Below are 18,865 nucleotides of genomic sequence, written 5' to 3'. Positions count from 1 at the left end.
GAATGGAATTCAAAAAAATGTTTTGCCATTGGGTACGTGAAATCTTTATTTTTGATGGCACGTAGATGCTGTAAGATACGAAGTTTGAGTTTGTTGATAGTACTTCCTACGTACAACTTTTTGCACGGGCATTCCAAAATGTAGACAACAAATTTTGATTCACAAGATATGTGATACATGATTTTTTCAATGTGACCATTTTGCATTTGGTATGTAGTCATGTTTTTACCATGGTCACAAGCTTTACACTTTGAACATTTCCAGAATCCTGGAGTATTCAACCAAGATGGAGTTATTTCTGGTTTAAGTTCAAAGTGACTTTGTGTGAGTAAGTCACCCAAGGATGCTGTTCTTCTATAAGTTATTCTTGGTAGGGGGGACAGTACTTTGTGAACAGTTTCATCTAACATCAATATTCCCTAATGTTTGCGTATGATCCTCTGGAGGTCATTGCTTTGATTGTTAAAATCAATGATTAGTCTTGTCGTTATCTCAGACGTTTTGTTACTTGTCCTGTCACTCTCTTGGTTGGTTTGTAGGAGGTCAGGTCTTCCTTTGATGCTAACTCTGTTTTTTGCAGTAGTTATTACCTCCAAGGGATATCCTCGTAACAAGAAACGTTCACTCATTTCTTTTATTTGTGCATTGAAATCAGAGAGTTCAGAGCAATTTCTTTTCGCCCGCAGCATTTCCTCATAGGGGATGCTCCATTTAAGATTTTGTGGATGCCCGCTATTCGCGTGTAAAATGCTATTGCTAGCAGTTGGCTTTCTGTGCATTCCGGTGCAGATTTTTCTGCCTTTTATGAAAACTTCTACATCCATAAAAATGATGTTTGTTGCACTTGTGGTGAAGGAGAAGGTCAGTTTGTACTTATTGGTGTTAAGAGAAAGTAGGAAGTTCAGAAGGTCATCATTGTTGCCTTCCCAAATGATGAAAAGGTCATCGAATATCTAGACCAAAATCTGACATTGCCTGATTTTTCTTCTTTCAAAACCTCCGTCTCCCATACGGCCATCAAAAGGTTAGCATACGTTGGAGCAAAAGATGTCCCCATTGCGGGCCCTTGCTTTTGTAAAAAGAGATCACCTCTGAATAGGAAAACTTTGTGTGTCAGACAATAAGTGAGGATTTGTATCAACATGTCTGTGTGTTCAAAATGGCTGATTGATCTAGTGTCCAAAATTTGTATAACTGCTGCCATTCCATCAGTGTGGAGAATAGAGGTATACAGTGATGAGACGTCTATTGAGGCCATAATGTAATTGTCTTTCAAGACAATTTTTTCAATTTTTTTCAAAAAATCCATTGTGTCCCTCAAGTATGATGGTAATGCTGTAACATAGTTCATCAAAAAGATATCTATGAATCGAGATGTTGATTCTAACAGAGAACCGATGGAGCTAACAATTGGTCTACCTGGTGGATTTATGGTAGATTTGTGTATTTTCGGAAGAAAATAAATGGTTGCCGTGATAGGGTGGTTAGTTTTTAAGTATAGATATTCTTCCAAGTCAATTAAATTTCTTTCTTTCCATGTCAAGAGTTTTTGATGGTATTCATCCGTCCAGGTTGTGATGGGATTCGTTTTAAGTTTTTCATAGTGTTCCTCAATTCTCTGTTGTCTGTTGGCTTCTCTTCTATAGTTATCGCGAGTTTGGACAACTATGTTTCCGCCTTTGTCTGAGGCCTTTATTATTATGCTCTGGTCTTCTCTTAATTCTCTTAGTGCATTATATTCCTTTGGTGTCAGATTCCATGATTTCTTTTTTGCATTTTTCTTTTGAATTTTGGTGGGATGATTGATTGACATTTTGTTGATCTCCTCCACCATGATCTCGTGAAACAGGTCAATCTTATTTCCTGGAGGAAGTTGGGGACAAAAGGTCGATCTAATATTTAGACCACTGTTCCCTCCTCTGTTTGTTTCATATCCCATCGTGTGGCAGAATTGTAAATCCAATTCTTGGGAGGATTGGTTCATTTCTGCACATGTGTTCGACCCAGTTTGCAATGATGTGACTGTTCTTAGGACTGGAATGTCTCTTATGCTTAAGGGTGAGATTTCCTGGCTTTCTAATGTTGGCAACTTGGTAAGAGTTTTTTTTTCAAAATATTTTTGGAGCTTCACTTTTCGACAAAATTTGTACAGGTCGATGCGTATATTCGATAAATTCATATCTTTATTGGGGCAGAACGTTAGTCCCTTATTCAACAGTGAGATTTGTGCTTCACTCAAGGATTTGTTAGAGATGTTGACGATCAAGTTATTTTTTGGTAGATTTCTTTTCAATTTTGCTTTGTCCTATATATACACTGAAATGTCATATATATATATCTATACACGTGAAATACTTCAATTTTGTCGCTTGTGGTAAAGGAATATTTGTGATAAAACAAGTTGTTGTAAATACATTCATTATAAAGACGCATTTGTTGTTCATGCATCGTTGTAAAGGCATGTTGTTGTTCTGATGCCTTTGTAAATGCTGTTTTCTTCTGAGATATGTCAAGTAGCATAACATGCATACACACTACTACCTACAGCTGAATGCAGTTGCTACTGCCTCAGTGGGTCAAGCAGTACTGCTTAAACTGTTCCATTAAAGGTAAGTATGATTCTCACTTATTGTTATACTGATTGCTATTCTGATTCCAGCATGTGAATCTATGAGTGATCCAATATTGTTGAAGAAATTAGTTACATAACTGTAACTCCAATTCTCCAGAGTTAGGAGCTTACATATGAGACCTCTGCATCACTTTTGCACCACATAACCTGTTACATGCATGATGCAAGGCTCTCATAAAGATTTATGAAGCCATGCAAAGCCACCCTGTGTGGCTTTGAGTGGCCTCATAAGTAATGAGGAAGATAATGCAGTGCATATCGCTGTGTCACCTTAATGTGCACCGGAGTCGCGAGGCGTTCCATGGGCGTTGTGGTGGATTTTCCCATGCAACCCCCATGGAATTGGATGCTGCCCCAGATTTGCAAACTGATGTAAACCTGGGGAAGCATCAAATCAGTAATCCTCCCAAGGTGAGACGGAACAAGGAGAAATATGTTAATTTCTCCTTGTTTTTCCCTCTTTCCATTTGTGCTGCATTCTGTTCACCGGCATGCCTCCTGGGACACCCTACAGCAGACTAGGTTTTAATGCAAGCTGCTCAACAAGGAACCAGAAATATGATGGCATCTTGTACAGCACCAACAGACAGGAAGGCTTCAGGATGGACATGTCAGGAAAGAGATTTTCCTCCATAGCTGACATGACTATCAGGGCAGTTAATGCAGTGGGCTCTCATGGAGGCAATGATCGGCAAATGGAGTCAGCCATAGCTCCATATTTAAAACTACTGCTAGACGATAAAAAACAAGAGGTGAAGTCAAGAATATAGGATTCAAGCAGTTGGCTGGTGCAGTGGTCTTATACCCCCAAGGATAGCTGAGAGCTACCTTCTTTAGACCAGAGGTCCAGAACAAAATCATAGGTATGTAGTATGATGGCAAATTGTCATTTGAAAAGCATGGGATGACTGGCTGAAAGGTATTAACGTAATACAGAGAAAGCCAGGTTGCTTGAAACCTTGCAACAATGGAGAATTCTGACTTTTTGGGATCGAAAAAGATTTCAGTTGTACCGAGGATTATACCAGGGCTACAGGTATTCATTACATCAGTCCTTAGATCTGCTGTAACAATACCACCAAGATAATGCACTATGCAACTAGCAGTCATACACATATAGACAACAGCAGCAATCCTAAATAGATCCCAGCAAAAAGGCCAGGACACTAGACACCAATGACAATTTCGAATCACCAGATAGCAGAATAGATTGATTAACAACTTCAGCCGTTGTAGCGGGATACATATCTGCTGTCATTAACAAGTGAAAGGCAGTCACTACAAACAAATGTGTTCTTGATCTTATCCAGTACACTCACACCATGGAATTCATTCAAAAATCTCTGACATCACCTCAAAAATATAACACAAACATCTACTTTTGCTGAAAACAAAAATTCAATCCATGCTACAGAAGAGAGCCATAAAAATAGCCCCAAAATGTCATCAAAATGTGGGGGTTTGCTCTAGATACTTCCTGGTTGTAAGAAAATGTATATTTTTGTGCGGTCACCCCAAAGTTTTGGACTAATGTTGCTGTTTTTTTTACTCTGAGAGTGCACTGAGGCCTGTTAACCAGACCTCAGAGCTAGTTCCCTGACCCCAAAATTTGTATGCTACAGTCCTATACCTAATTGATATAAGCTAGCTTACCTATGAGACCCCAGTATATGGTACCCAGGGCATGGAGGGTAGAAGGTCAACCCAGGGATTTCAACACTGGTTGTGCCTCTCTTGGTGTGATAAAAGTAGAATGAGCCTTACAGTCCACCATTGAAGGCTTGACGAGCAATTTTAAAATGCTAGCACGACTTAGCCATTTAAAGGAGTGACAAAGCTAAACCTCTCTCTGCAACATGTGTAAGTCACTCCTATGGAGGGCCTACAGAGCCCTAAGGCAGGGTGAAGCATATTTCACTGGCAGAACATTTGACAACGCAAAACTGTTGTTCTTACTGTGGAAATGGGCGCACCATTGGCGAGTATAGAATTACATGCTGACCCCTCAGCTGTGCAAACTCCTGAACTGTGCGATCAAAGTTGATATTCAAAAGTATCAAACAACTCGTTACATTAACCGCAACTTGATTTTCAAGTCACAATTAACATGTGGCAGCGTGCCACCTTTACAAAGTTAATACTTTGTTGTCTTTAAATGTCCTATGCCCTTAACAGTTGCACAAGTAGCCTGTCCTCGAAACAGCTTTATGGCCTCCTGGGGAGACTTCATACCAGAGGGATTCTGCCATGTTGGAAGTGGGCAGAATAGTGCATCTTGGGATAGTCAGATACTACACTTCAGAGGAAGTGATCATCAGGAGGGACGGAACCTGGTATCCCATTGGCTACTTCCACATCCTACCCTGAGGGCATTTTCTGAGCATAACTAGAGCAACCCTGGCACCCAGAACTCAGATATTTACTGGACTGGAAGAAGGACCGAAGAGGTGCTGTCCTGCAGCACTGTGGAACCAGCAAAGAGAGGTTGCATCAGCGTGGACTGCACCTGCTGAACCCAGCGACCAGCAAAGGAGAAGGGACTGTGCATGCTGTGTACTGCTTGGAGTGGAGTCCTCTCCAGAAGACAGCTGAAGTAAAAGGGAGTTGGCTGACCTCCTGTTCGCTACACAGTGACATAGCGTCTGAAGAAGCATGCTGCAGCAAGTTGGTTGCCCAGAATCTTCAGACCGATGCAACCACCATGCAGCACCAGAGACCAGAACCCAACACTTAAATTTGTACCAGAGTCATCGGAGTGCAGCTTGGTCACCCAGAAGATGAGTTATCACCGAAGGAAGGATTTGGCTGTGACTGCGATATCAGGAGACTGGTAGCCCAGTGGCGACTGGACTCCTGCAAGCACCGAGAGGGCTTCGAGGGACTTCAACCCGCAGCTGGGACAACTTCACTCCTTCATGGACCAAGGAGTAGCCACAGGAAGACTCCCACCGACCGTACTTCATCCACATTATCTTTGAGCATCTTCAACATCCTGTATCCCTTGCATCAGGACTACTTCCATAGGAACATACAGCAAAGGATAAAAGTGCCTGGAATTTACTGAAGACTGCTTCACCTGCTAAGGTAACTGTTTCTGCGGGCCTAACCGGTCCCCCTGACTGGCTCCCTGTTGGAGTTGGTCACTCAAAGTAATCCTGACTAACCAAAATACAACTTGCTAAAACGTTGTGCAAACAAAAGGTCCAGTGCATATTTACTGTCCCTTGTAATATCTATATCTCCAGAACTCTCAGATCCATCTATTGCATTATGATGTGTAAAACTTTATAAAAATACAATATATTTCTATACATTGATGTTGGATTTCTTGAGTGTCTTGTGTATTTCTTCTTCGGTTGTTTTGGTGCTGTTTAAATGCTTTACACTTGTTTTTTTGTGTAAGCCTTGCTACTCAGAGCCACTGCTACCTGGGGCTGAGCTGGAAGGTTTAACAAAGGAAACCAACTGATTCTAAAGGAGTTGGTAAGTGTGGAGACCCATTATGAATATGCCCCAGCTCAATCTTTACTTTAGGAATCAAACATTCAGAATGCTCACACTGCAGGAAGTGCTATCCCGACATGGCATCATTGGATCTCAAAGATGCATATTTCCACATTCCAATCCATGAAAAACGTTGAACATTTCTTCGATTTGAGGTAGCGAGGTGCCAGTATCAGTTTTTTTTTTTAATTTCAAATATTTTTTATTGAAGAACCAAAAACAATACAATAACTCTTCCGTGCACCAAGATCAGTACAGTCATGTCATATGTACAAATACAAAAAATGAAAATGAATGACAAAACGGTAAATAAAGAATAAAACCCCGATCCAGCTCGCATCATCAAATACCAATACAGTCTATTACATTGCTTCATGTGTGGCGCGCAGCGCCCCGGGACTCGTTGGATCAAACACGCTGCACCCAACCACAACCCCACTCCGAGGAAACAAGCAAAATATACCTCTCAGGGTGGGTCATAATGAAAGGAGGATGCATCCAATGCCCTCCAGAGCTTTTTGTTTGAGGGGCTCCAGGTAGAAGCTTGAAGCGCCGGATTACTTGACCCCCTCAGGAAAGACAACCACTCCTGCCAGATTTTAAAGCTCACTTCAGACGCATTTTTCCATTTGCAAAGAATCACTTTACATGCCATTGTTAACATTAAGTCCATCAATTGGCGATCTTGGTCAGTTGTTATTTGTGGGTCCAGTGCCCCCAGAATGACGTAAATAAATTCCTGTACAGGTTTTATCTTAAAGACATGGGAAATGCAATCAAATACTCTCCCCCAATAATCCTTTAATGAAGAACAGGAGAAAAGCATATGCGCAAGATCCCCGGTGCCTAGCTGACAGTTCCAGCACACAGGCGAATCTCTTAATTTACATCTGAACAGCCTGTCGGGAGTCCAATAGGCCCTGTTGAGAAGCATATACTTCGTCTGAAATAGAATGGGTGAGACTTTATGTGTAAGGGCTAACTTATGAATCACCTCCCAGTCAAAGGATATGCCCGATAGATTTGGCTCCGCTTCCCATACGCTTTCCACTCTTTTGTGTTTTTTCATGGGTAGGGGCAACAACAATTTATATACTTTCGATACAAAGTGACCCTCGTGTATTAGTCGTGGGATCTGCTGTATAAGCCAAGGGACATACGGAGAGAAGCTGTTTGCTGTCAGAATCGATTTAAGTTTAAGAAAATCATAAAAATCCATCGGACTAAGATCATGCCTGCTCTGTAAGGTCGAGAATGGCAGAGGAGCCCCATCCTCATACAAGTCCTTCACTAAGTTAATGCCCTTCTTGGACCATGACTCCCAAAATATAGTCCTACCCTTAATCTTAAGATGTGCATTCCTCCACAAGGACATATACGAGGACCTGGCGACTGTCAGGTTTGTTTTATGTGTTTGATCGAATCTAAGTAAGGCCCTTCTAGTATTAAGCATGATGTACTTGGAGTGAGGAAGGTGTGACAGGTTCATCGTAAGGAGGGCCTCCAAAGGCGCGTGATCTACCAAAGCCTCCTCTATATTTACCCATAATGGTGTGTAAGTAGGGGATTTCAACAGCCACTGTGCGCCCTGTTTGCACAGAAACGCCGTCTGATAGCTCCTGAAGGAGGGGAGACCGAGTCCGCCTTTATCCTTTGCTAATTGTAACTTCTTCAGAGAGACTCTGGCCTTCTTACCCTGCCACAGAAAATTCCCAAACACCTGATCTACCTTAGTAAGAAAAGCATTAGAGAACGTCATAGGGAGCATGCTTGCCAAATAATTGACCAACGGAGTCGACATCATTTTAAGCGTCTCTGCTCTACCCCACCAAGAGAGAAACTTTGGTGACCAACCATCAAGCAGTGTAGAAATCTTTTTCAAGGTCAAGTCTTCATTTACTTTCAGCGTGGAAATCAGGTCCTTGTCAAAATCCAGCCCAAGATACTTAAAGCACCGAGGTTGCCACGTAAGCCCGGAATCTCCAATAATCCCCTTATCCCCAACACTGTTCAAAAGTTTGACCTCCGTTTTATCTTTGTTAAGTTTGTATCCAGATACTCTGGAAAAATCTTCAATGTCAGCCATGAGAGCCGGAATTGCTTCGTCCGCTCTTTCCGACATTATCAAGACATCATCCGCATAGGCCGTTAGTTTTATAGTGCAATCACCAAATGGTATACCGGCTATATTCGGATCATGCCGTATATGGTATAAGAACGGTTCAATCGCCAACAGAAAGAGTGAAGGAGACAGGGGGCAACCCTGTCTCGTACCTTGTTTTAAGTGGAAGGGAGAGGAAAAGGATCCACCAGCCCTAACACGTGCAGTCGGGCAACAGTAGAGGGACATTACCAGTTTAGTGAATGACTCTCCTAGATTGAACTTACAGAGAACAGCTCGCAGAAAGGACCAATCCACCTTATCGAACGCTTTTTCAGCATCCAGTGTTATCGCTGCAGTCGGCGTGTCTAAGAGTTTCGCCTTTTCTAATACATGCGCCAGAATTCTTGTGTTGTCACTGGACAAACGGTTCTTAAGGAATCCGGCTTGAGATGGGTGGATCAGCTTCGGAAGAACCCCCTGCAGGCGAGCAGAAAGTATCATGGCCAGGAGTTTGCAATCAATATTAATCAGTGAGATCGGTCTATAATTTTTCGGTAGCGAGGGGTCTTTCCCATCTTTAGGAAGTACCGCTATTATGGCCTCAGCCAAAGTACCTCTCACTTCACCAGAGTCATTAATACCTTTGAATAGTTGGAGGAGGGGGCCAACCAAAAGGGAGGGGAAAGTTTTATAAAATTTTGCCGTAAATCCGTCAGGGCCAGGGGCTTTCCCAACCTTTAAACGTTTAATCGCAGCCTCTATTTCTACAGAGCTGATTGGACCATTCAGATTGATCCGATCTTCCTCCGAAAGCTGTGGGAGATCACACGCATCTAAGTATTCCTTAATTTTAGGTTCCTCTACCGCCTCATTTTTGGCGTAGAGGTCCTCATAAAAAACTCTAAACACCTCCGTTATTTTATCAGGATCCGAGTACGAGTGCCCAGAAGCATCCTTAATGACACTAATCGAGTTCTTCTGGACCTTGAACTTCAAGTATGAGGCGAGGGACTTACCCGCCTTATTAGACTCACAAAGCTTAAATCTCCTGCCCTTGTCGAGCCAGACTCCCGCCCTCTCACTAACTATTTTATTATACTCATATTTTTTATTCGCCAATGCAGCAAGAGACATCTCATCCCTATCTTTTAAATGTTTGATCTCTAAGTTCCTAATGTCCATCTCCAAAGCCTCCAACTTCTCATTGTAAGATTTATTCATTTCTGACCTAAGTTTGATACACACTCCCCTTATAGTACTTTTTAGAGCCTCCCACCTAATGAGATCGGACGTGTCCCCTTGCTTGTTAATCTGAAGATATGATGTTATAGCCTCCTGTACTGTGGCCCGGTGTTTGTCACTAGCTAGGATTTCATCATTCAGCCTCCAAGCTGTCTGACGAGAGGATGGTTTAACATTAGTGAGTGTTAAGGAAATGCATGAATGATCCGATAAAACCCTGGGCTCAATGGTTGTGGAATCCAATCTAGGGACGCCATTTTGTGTGATAAAGAGGAAGTCAATCCGTGAGTATGAGTCGTGTGGTGGAGAATAGAAAGTATAATCTCTCTCCGTGGGGTTCTGGAGTCTCCATGTGTCTATCAAGTGGAAACGCTTACACATACCAAGAAAAGCTTTATGGGCTTTCGTAGATTTAAAGACACAGCGTGAATCCCTATCCAAAATTGCATCTATAGGGAGATTGAAATCCCCAGCTACTATGTGCAACGCAGTATCCGGAATAGTTTCAAGGTGTTTATTTAGTTTGTCCCAAAAGACCAGATCGCTAGTGTTGGGTGCGTACACGCTGGTGACATAGAACTCTGTATTATCCTTACTCATCTTGGCCGTGACCCATCTACCATCTGCACTAACTTCGGACGATAAAACCTCCACCTTCGATTTCTTTGCAACAAGTATCAGGACTCCATTCTTTTTATTTACAGCCTCTGCACCCACCACCTCATTATAGAATTTATTTCTCATGTGGTAAAACTGCTTTGCCTCAAGCTTCGTCTCCTGGAGCAAGACGATATCACCCTTCAGTCTTTTAACATAATCTAATATCTTCTGTCTCTTCACAGGCTGGTTCAGGCCCTTAACGTTAAGCGACAGTACCTTTAGTCTGTCTAAATTACATGCTCCCACCGGCGAGCCAAATGAGCTATTTATCATCAGGAGGTTGCAACAACATCACAACAAACACATATATCACGGTGAAATCATATTTAAATCCGCAGTAAAGCCCAGTACCCCTCACACCCACAAGAAGCAAAAAGATGAGGACCATGCAAGCCGGAGTAAACAACAATAAAAGTAAAAAACAAAGAACACATACCCCTACCCAACAAACCCCCTGCCCCCCACCCTTCCCACCCCAACTGAACAAGATAGACATGGTGACTGGAAGGAGAATGCGTCGGAACTCCCCCGTGCATACCTGTAAACTGAGAGAAAGCACCATGGACTTGAGGAACTATCCCTCTTAGATTAAGGCCTGATACAACCCATTAGGCAACAACACCCCCCCACCAGCATAACCCACTTGTACCTCATCAATCAATCCGGACCAGTAGTTTAAAGTCCCCAACAATCCCTACCAACCCCCGTAATAAACCTGTAAAACACTACACATGACCGTTAACTATGTTGGCCCAGTAAACTGAAACTCCTCTATACAGAAGGTTATAAATCTAAGACATCACACATGGCTAGATACCCTGTGCATCAACCACTGCGTACTGCCAAAAACACTGTTTTGGAGAAAGCCCGGAGACAGAGAATATGCCCTAGGCAGCCTGCCCCCCAGACAGCATTAGAACGTACAAAGCTATGTTCACCCATAACCTGAGGCTGAGGCCTGTGCCGCCGTCCCCAATGAGGCACTTGTGTCCATGTCCTGATCATCGGGGCCCTCCAGCATGCGTTTCAGTTTCAAAGGATCAGAGAAGAAATGAGGGGACCCTTGGATCAAAACACGGTACTTTGCAGGGCCAGCGAACCCATATTGAAAGCCCCTTTTCTTTAGCATTGGTCGCAGCGCCAAGAACACCTTCCTCAGCTCCACCGTCTCTTTACTGTAGTCCTGCGAAATGTACACCTTGGCTGATTTCCATAAGATATGATTGTTTTTCCTCATGAAACCAAGAATCTGTTCCACGTGTTGATAACGTAATGGCTTGCACACAATTGCTCTGGGCCCTTTCTGGTTTTTATTTATCTGGCCTGGTACTCTATGAGCCCTATCGAACTCCAGTGGATGGTGGAAGGACAGATTAGTAGCCTGGGAGAACCAAGACTCCAGGAAAGCTCCGCAACTAGCATGCTGATCCTCCGACCCCTCCGGAAGGCCAAAAATGCGTAGGTTCCCCCGTCTGTTCCTGTCCTCCAACTCCGCCAGTTTCCGCATAGTGAGATCCGATGAAATGCACAAGCGGGTGATGGCTGCACACGACTTTACTTCGAGATCCTCAAGCCTGCTGATCCTCGACTCTGCCTCCACCAATTTTGCATTGGTTTCACGATTATCCTGCCTGATAGCCGCCACCTCATCTTTAGTAGCCTTAGCCAGTTCCCTAACTTCCTCCAGCTTATTGAGAATCAGATCCGTCGAATCGGGATTACCTTTCGCCCCTTTACTGGGTGAACTAGGATTTGATTGGTCAGATTTGAGCCTCTTCGTGCTCTTCATCGATTCTTTGCTATCCGCCATGGTAGACCACCGAAAAGACACCTCTGCCAGATAGAAAGATTCAAATTACATCAACCTGCTCCAGTGGAGTGACTCTTGATAGGCGTTCACTCTGCCGTCCGAAATGGCGTCTTCCCTTCTTCTAGCAATGTGATTGGAGGAACTCAGAACATGGCGCTGATCACGACATGGAGACCAGTGTAGATGGACAGGAAATGGCCGCACCACCACGTATCGAAACCATGGTACCAGGCAAAAGATCGCAGGCGAGATCACCCAGTGGCCAGGAAGTCATGCAGGCTCAGAGCAACCCAGTCGCGGACAAGAAGTAGAGCTCCGGATTCACCCAGTAGGCCTAGCTCCACCCTGGAGGGAGCCGTTTATTCCATGCGCTCCGCCACAATGACATACACGCCGTAATCATTTGTACACAGGCCGTACTGAAGGTAGTAGAATCGGTCTCACAACTCCACAGCCCACATCTTCAGGGTAGGCACACATCCCTCGCAGAACGCAGATAACTCGAAATACTCAAGCGCCCCATAGACTCTACAACAGAAGCACGAGGGTTCTCCTTTCATGTCGCGGTATCCGCCATTTTGTCAATGCGACATACATCAACGACTGTTTATCGCGCTGCGCAGCTCCTCCATATCACCATAAGTGCGCTCCAGCACCTACAACGGCTGAGATCCGATAGCCTTCACACTTGGTCTCGCTCCACTTCGGCGACCGCCCAGCCGCCGACACCTCTCCGGTCACGCGGTCCCGCAGTCTGCCGAAGTCCTCACAGGCATCGATCGGATCGCTTAAGGTCGTGGCCGGGCCGCTTCCCAGCAGCAAAACGGCTCCAAATTTTTCCTCTCAGGCCTCCTCACCTTCCGCTCACATCTTCCGCCCTCCGTTGCTGGAGAAGAGCGGTGAGGCCCGTTCCTCTGCCCTCATTCGTGCATCGCACGGGCAGAGAGAATCACCGAGCCGCCATCTCCTTCGGCGTCCAAACCACGCCCCCCGTGCCAGTATCAGTTTTAAGTACTTACCTTTGGTCTTCGATCAGTGCCCAGAACATTCACAAAATGTATCCTCACATGGATGACTGGATGATTGAAGATTCGTCAATGCCGCCTACCTAATGACTCAATAGATGCCGGTGTAGATCTATTGGGCCCTTAGAGCTCCAATAAAAAGAAGGCAAGTCATTACTAACACCATCAAGAAGAATTTACTATTTAGGAGCCATAATAAATACCAGAACCGTAAAAGCATTTACCTCAACAGAGCGACGAGTAGTCCTCTCAGCATTAATGAAGACAATGCTGAATCAAAAAGAGACACATGTATGCCTCAAGAGACTGCTACGGATGATGTCCTCCTCTATAGTACTAATAGCATTCTGCAGACTGCATATTAGAGCTGGTAGAAATTGGGTTTCTAGTTGGCAGAGGTATGCACCATGTCCAAGTAGGGACCACAATCCTAGTCAGAGTAAGTCTAAACACAATCCCAAATTATCTTGTGCTCACCTTCGGGTAGCGTGGCACAGAGCAGGCAGGTTTAATGCAGAAGGCAATGTGTAAAGTATTTGTGTAATAGCTTGTACAACACAGTAAATACACCACAAACAGACTCCACTGCAGTTTAGAAAAATAGAGAATATTTTTCTGAGCAAAACAAGACCAAAACAATCAAAATCCTTGAAGTAGAAGTCGAGATATTGAATGTTGCAGAAATATATCCAATAAAGTGCTTAAAAGCAGATAGCGCAAAAAAACAGTTACTTCAGGTTGAGAGGGACCGGTGCAAATTCAAAGTTCAGCTGACTGTGATGGAGCGTGTGCCGGCAGCAGGGACTCACTTGGGCCAGCTGAACACAGTACCTTGGATCCTGGGGAGCAGTCTGCATGGCGAGGCTCTGCGTCATCCGGTGTCGGTTCTGAGAGGCTGTATTGAGAGGCTATGCAAGGCTTTGTGTTATCCGGCATTGGCTCCAAGAGCTGTCATCTGTGTGGTAAGGCTTTGAGGGGTTTGTTCTGCATTGTGTTGGATTTGACAGAAACTCCGCTGCAGAACCCACTTCTGAGGCCCAGAACTTGGAGGGGACACCTCAGGCAAGGATAGGACTCACAAACTGCAGAGTCCAGCAGCACAAGCAGAACTGTAGGAAGTCTTTTGTGTCCCTGAGTTTCCGGAAACAGGAGGCAGGCTAACAAACCCTTGAGAGTAGAAGGCAGCAGGACAACAAGCTGGAAACAGTCCTTCCAGAAAACTGTCCAGTTGAGTTCTTTGAGCAGCACCACAGTTCTTCTGACAGAAATTAGGTGTAGATCCAGATGTGTGCGATTCAGGAGGTTCAGAGACCCAGTACTTATACCCAAATGTGCCTTTGATGTGGGGTAAACTTCAACAAGTGGTTTTGAGGTGCACTATCAACCCTTTCAAGCCAGTCCTGTTTACAGGTTATCTATGGAGATCACTATCCACTTGTGTGGGGTCAGGTCATTACTCATTGATGTCCCATTGTGATCCCCCTTTCCTTCCATCTACCCAGGCCGACCACTGAAATGCAGATTGATGCAGAGGTGTGTTCAGCCACCCCTGGCATTCCTGGGTTAAAGGCTGTTGAGGAGGGATGCACAAATGTGATTTGTCACTCCGTCCAGATGGGTATTGGAGGTCACATAGAGCAAAGTTTATATCAGAAAAATTCCCACTGTCTGAAAGAGGCCTTTCTGCACTAGTCTTGTTAAATCCATATTTACTAGCAAAATGCATTTATCACTACTATTCCACCCATCCCAAACACGATAAAGCTACTCCTCTGGGATCAGGAATTACCACTTAGATGCACGTTAGTGAATTTCCAATGCTAGTCTATGAGGAGAGTAGACCTCACTGGAGTAAAAAACGAAATAGGCTTTTGTTTCATTACCAGGACATGTAAAGCATACAAACATGCCCTTACCTTTCGTCACAAAGTACTCTGACCTCTGGGTTGCCAAGGACCATCCTTAGGGGTGACTTATATGTAATAAAAGGGAGAGATCAGGGCTTGGCAAGTAGTTTTACCTGCAAAGTCATGGTGACATTAAGCCACCTGCGCAGGCCCTGCCATGGTAGGCCTGAGACATGGTTAGGAGGCTACTAACGTGAGCAAGACAATCAGTGCTGTGGGCCCTAGTAACATTTAATTTACAGACCCTGGGCACTAGTAGTGCATGTTACTAGGGACTTATAAGTTAATTAAATATGCCAATTAGGTATGATCCAATGTTACCATGTTTTATGGGAGAAAGCACAAGCACTTTAGCGCAGATTAGCAGCTCTAAAGAGCGCAGAGTTCTAGAGCCTGCAAGAATAGGTGCAGAAAATGGAGGGAGGCAGGTGAAAAAGTTGGGGGAAGACCCTCCCAAGACTGTCAGGTCTAAGACGAGCTATACAAGAAGACTTAGACAGTCAGTGGACACATATATTAGGGTCCTTGGAAGACTAAGTAGCGGTGACAACAAAGATTAAAAGAAGCACAGATGAAGACAGCTTGGGATCAGGTCGACCTTGGGAAAAAAGTCACTTAATGGCCACCACTGATGCCTCCATGGTAGGATGGGGAGCGCATGTGAAAGAGTTGTCTGCAAGCAGACTCTTGACACCCGTGCTTGAACTCAGGGCAGTCAGAAGGGCGTTACAATCTTTTTTCCTGTGCATTTCAAACTCAAGGGTGTTAGTCTGAAGTGACAACACCACCTCCATGTTCAACATACAGAAAAAAGGGAAAGTATGCTTCCAGAGTCTATCAATGAAAACTTAAAAATGATGGTAGTGAGCGATTAATAATGGAATTACACTCACGCTAGAAAATCTTCCTGTTATTAATAATGAACATGCAGATTTCCTCAGATTAAAATTACTAGACATTCATGAGTGAAAGTTGAAAGACAGCGTACTTAGGCAAATATTTCAACACTGGGGCATGTCAGTGTCAGAAATCACTTTATTCGATCCATATTCATACAGATGATAAAAGTTCTAATTAACATAATTCATTAGTTTTCCACAATAGAATGTTAAAATATTCAATTAAAACAATCATTTAAACAATTAAAATACTTATAATACATTTCAATCAATTGTGCAATCCTCTGGTCTTTAAAGAAAGGCATAAAAAGGACGTAACACAATAGCAGATGAAATGATCAGACATCGTTCGTAAAAGAAAAAAAAATCCTGGACCACATTGTCTGAATTTGTGTTTGCACATAATTGGCAATATAAACTTTTTACGAAGTTCCAAATAAAACTTGCAGAGAAAAAGATATGTCAATCAGATTGAGGGGACACACCATCTAATGGACAAAATGGTAGAGCTTGTGTAGAAAAAGTTTCTAATGGGTAGCCCAACATACAAGGTATGAGGTATAGGTGGAACCTAGTAGAATTTATGGTGTAAATTGGTCACCATCGACAAATATGGTGCTTGCCCCTCATTGGGGATCGGGCCCTCAAGATAAGCTTGCACTATATATTTGCCATAAAATTTAAGAAGCCAGTTTGATTGCTTTTTTTGGAGATGCTCAAGCAATTACTTGATGTTTCAAAGATGGTTTCTAAACTCAAAGAAATTAGGATATTTTTAACGTACATGATCCAAGGGATTCTCTGTACATGTTCCAATGCGAGACAATCTAGGATTAACTGTTGGGTGAGGTTAACAGATTCCCTTCTCCAAATGGAGTGCCATAGGAGAATTGGGGCAAGACATATCTGGTCTGATATATAGGAGACATTCAGCTTGAGATGGCAATTAAAGTTTGAGCAGCTTTTAGGGAGTCCCAACAGTTTTTTCCTGAAAGTGTTTTCTATCGTTTGAGTTGCTGCAGGGTTAGTATGTCCCCAAACGCCAGCTCCAAAGGTCGCTACTGTGGTAGACTTTGCTAGGTATACTTTTTTTACAACATCTAATGGTTTCAACCCTAGCTTTTTAATAAAAGAGTATAGAGTGGTAATTCTTTTTTCCTACATTAGGCCTGTTAGTCACCATATGGACCATGTTGCCATTCTATCAAATGTCTCCCCTAAACAAGAGAACTTATCCATCTGTGCCACTTTCCGTCCTGCTATATAAAAAGATGGTACTTTCTTCGCCTTATGACCTGTCACTAAAATGAAAGATTTTGCCTTGTTAGTTTGTTAAATCCAATTTTTGCATAAAATTCAAGTATGTCTCTAAAAGCTTCTGCAGTGCCAGGCCAGTGCGTGCAATTAGGACAGCATTGTCAGCGTAAAGGAGTATGGGTATGTGGACCTTATTCATCAATGGGACATCCGGGGTTGACTCTCGTAGGAGAAACTCCACTCCGTTAGTATAAACTGAAAAAACAAAAGGGGTGAGGACACACCCTTGACAAACCCCCTATCAATAGGGAACCACCTGGTACACTCTTCCTGCTTCCCATAGCGGACACAGCCCATGGCCCTACTATATAGCTGTCTAATAAAAGAGATATTTGCTTCATCAATACCCATCTCTTTCATAATCCTCCACAAATGATGATGGCCAACACCGTCAAAAGCTGTGGATAAGTCCATCAAAGCCAAATAGAGCTTGCCTTGTTTCCCTTGTGTGTACTTAGCAATCAGCAAGCTCAAATTAAGGCACTGTTTCTGTGTGCCTTTTCCCTTCTTAAAACCAGATTGGGTCGAGATCAAAACTTTGTTAGTAGTGGCCCATTCCTCAAGTCTGTTCAGTAATACTCTACCCATAAGATTAGTCTTGCTGTCCAGGAGTAATATGGGCCTATCATTTTTGGGCTTTGATTTATCGCCCTTTTTAAAGATTGGCATTAAATTAGATTTTGACCATGAACCCCGGCTGGCCCACACTGGCTACAACAATAAAAATATTAGTTAGAACTGGGCCCTAAAGACACGGATGCTCTGTAAAATAGCTATCGGAGTTCCGTCCGGGCCCAGGGCCTTATACTAATAAATTGGGAAAGAGCTTCTTTAATCTCTTGCTGATTGAAAGTAAGAACATAGTTTGTGTTTTTCATATTATCTTTCTTAGGCAGATGGCTTCCCTCGCCGTTACCGCCAAATACTTTAGTAAAGTGGGCCACCCAAGATTCTTCGTCTATGTGACTGTCTAGGTTAGGATCTGAGGATGTTTTCAGAAAAAGGTATTCTACCGTCCAGAAATCCCTTAAATTGTTTGTGATGGATGCCTGGTAGAGTTTTTCCCAGGCCTCCTCTTTCAGTATTTTTAGGTCTCGCCTGACCCAGCGCATGCGCTGGTCTGGCAAGACTTTTGTGAGGGCTCCAAAAAATGCTACCGCTGGCCTAGAGCTACAGTGCATGTGCGCGGGCGCGCGCTTACGAGCAGAGGCTTTCTTCCTCATGCTCATTAAGCGCATCGCTCGCCACGCTTGATGCCAACGCCATCACTTTCACTTTCGCGGCCATCTGCCTCCCAGCGCGATCACTGCTGCGCGCGCAGAGCGCGTCTGCAGTCCTCGCTATCACGATCACTTCTGATTTCAGGGCCGCACGGCCGTTACTTGTACGGCCGCGCGGCCAATGCTTGTTTAATTAAGAAGCAATCACCGAGCATGCAAAATACATCCCATCACCCCAGAAATTATAGTGGTTATCACTATAATCCATGCAGTGCCTTGCGAAATCAAGAAAGACACTGACAGCTCGGCCAAAAGTTGAGGAAGGGTCGATACCAAGCATAGCTGTTAATGCCACATTAGCTGTAATGGAGCGTTTCACATCCAGTTACAGTTTGGGTTTAATTTTAGGAATTTGGTACAGCCACGACTGAGAAGTCACTAGCACTAACTTTACCCTTATGGCTGAATCTCAGTTATAGCAGAAGATGCTTTAGTGAAAAGCACTTGCCATTTGAGAAGCAGTTTTATTTTAGGCCTGGCCGAAA

At 43.7% G+C, this 18,865-nt stretch overlaps 1 protein-coding gene across 1 annotated transcript in view; it reads left to right on the top strand.

Moving 5' to 3' along the window:
* HFM1 (helicase for meiosis 1) overlaps positions 1 to 18,865 on the top strand; it is a 3,754,865-nt gene that overhangs the window by 2,587,755 nt on the left and 1,148,245 nt on the right. The gene's annotated exons all lie outside the window — the stretch shown is intronic.

The sequence above is a fragment of the Triturus cristatus genome, chromosome 4_2 (assembly GCF_964204655.1).
Source record: "Triturus cristatus chromosome 4_2, aTriCri1.1, whole genome shotgun sequence".
Lineage (NCBI taxonomy): Eukaryota > Metazoa > Chordata > Amphibia > Caudata > Salamandridae > Triturus > Triturus cristatus.
Note: the sequence above shows the minus strand (reverse complement) of the source record. Positions and strands in the feature narration are given on the sequence as shown.